Source organism: Grammomys surdaster, unplaced genomic scaffold (assembly GCF_004785775.1).
Source record: "Grammomys surdaster isolate TR1022 unplaced genomic scaffold, NIH_TR_1.0 61, whole genome shotgun sequence".
Lineage (NCBI taxonomy): Eukaryota > Metazoa > Chordata > Mammalia > Rodentia > Muridae > Grammomys > Grammomys surdaster.
The window spans coordinates 13,527,994-13,529,776 of NW_021604563.1; positions in this window are offsets into that span (position 1 = coordinate 13,527,994).

The following is a 1,783-nucleotide window of genomic DNA, read 5'->3' on the forward strand; positions in this document are numbered from 1 at the left end:
AAATAAATAAATAAATAAATAAATAAATAAATAAATAAATAAATAAATAACCTTCTGGAAGTATCACCATCCCTGACTTCAAGCTATACTATAGTGCAGTAGTAATAAAAAACACATGATACTGGCATAAAAACTGACACATTGATCAGTGGAATCAAATGGAAGGCCCAGAAAAAAAAACTTATACCTAAGCACATTTGATTTTTGAAAACGAATCCAAAATCATACAATAGAAAAAAGAAGTATCTTCAACAAATGGTACTGGTGTAGCTGGATGTATACATGTCAAAGAATGCAAATTGACCAATATTTATCAGCATGGACAAAACTCAAGTTCCAGTGGATTAAAGACCACCATATAAATCTGAAAACATGAAATCTAACAAAAGAGAAAGTGGGGAACTGCCTTGGATATATTGGAACAAGAAATAAATTCCTGAGAAGAAAACAAATAGCTCAGTCACTAAGATCAACAATTAAGAAATGAGACCTCATGAAACTGAGCAGTGTTTGCATGGCTGAGCACATCATCAAGACAACAAAACAGCAGCCTGTATAATAGGAAAATATCATCACCAATCTTACATCCAAAAGAAGACTAATATCTCCAATAAAGAAATACTACAAATGAGACACCAACAAACCAAATAAATCAATTAAAAATGGGGTATAGAACTAAACAAAGAGTTCTCAACTGAAAAATCTCCAATGGTACAGAAGCACTTAAAAAAAATTCAGACAGGAGCCTAGCATAACTATTTCCTTAGAGGTTTCATCCAGCAGCTAATGGAAACAAAGAACTACAACTAATAATCTGCAGGATCTTAAGGAGTCTTTTGGAAGAGTGGATGATAGGAAACAAAAAACTGAAGGGGTAAAGGACACCAAAGGAAGATCTACAAAGTCAACTAATCTAGGCCAGTAGAGACTCACAAAGACTAAATCACCAATCAGTATGCATGCAGGGGCTGGACCTATAAACCTTACACATTTATAGAAGATGTACTGCTTGGCCTTCATGTGGGTGCCCTAGAAATCTGAACATTATCTTTCCCTGCCTCTGTTGTCTGTCATTGGATCCCATTCCCCTAGCTGGACTACATGGTTGGGCCTCAGTGAAAGAGGATGCCCTAGGACTGAGTGTTACTCAAAGGAGCCTTACCTTTCTCTGAGAAGGGGAAGGGTAATTGGAGGAGGAGTTTGTAAGGATGGGAATAGGAGGAGAGGAGAGACCAGGGGCTGAGCTTGAGATATAAAGTGAATAAATAGATTGATCAATGAAAAAAAATCAACAATATCTAGACAAAAAGAAAGAAAGAAAAAAGAAAATGCTAACCTGAGAGGAAAGTTTGGTGTATTTTTGTTTTGTTTTCTTCATTTCTTGACAAGAGAGCATCTCCAGTTTATTGCCAAGTAAACTTGTCATTGAGTCTCCTCTTTGGTCTGCTCTCCTTACATTGCTATTAATCTTGTCCTGCTGCCTAAACCTTTTTGAAAATATTGAAACTTTCAGAAGAGGGGTCTAGTGAGAGGTGTCTGACTTGCTAGAAGGATACCTTTGACATTGACAGTGGAACAGCCTTTTTGTATTCTCTGTATGTCTGTCTGTCTGCCTGCCAGCCAGCTTGTGTGCCTGTCTGTCTCTGTCTTTGTTCTTTTTCTGTCTTTTTGTCTCTGCCTCTCTACTGGTTTCTCCCTCTTCCCAGTTCTCATTTTCCCCCTTTCTTCTCCCTCTCCTTTCTTTCTTTCTTTCTTTCTTTCTTTCTTTCTTTCTTTCTTTCTT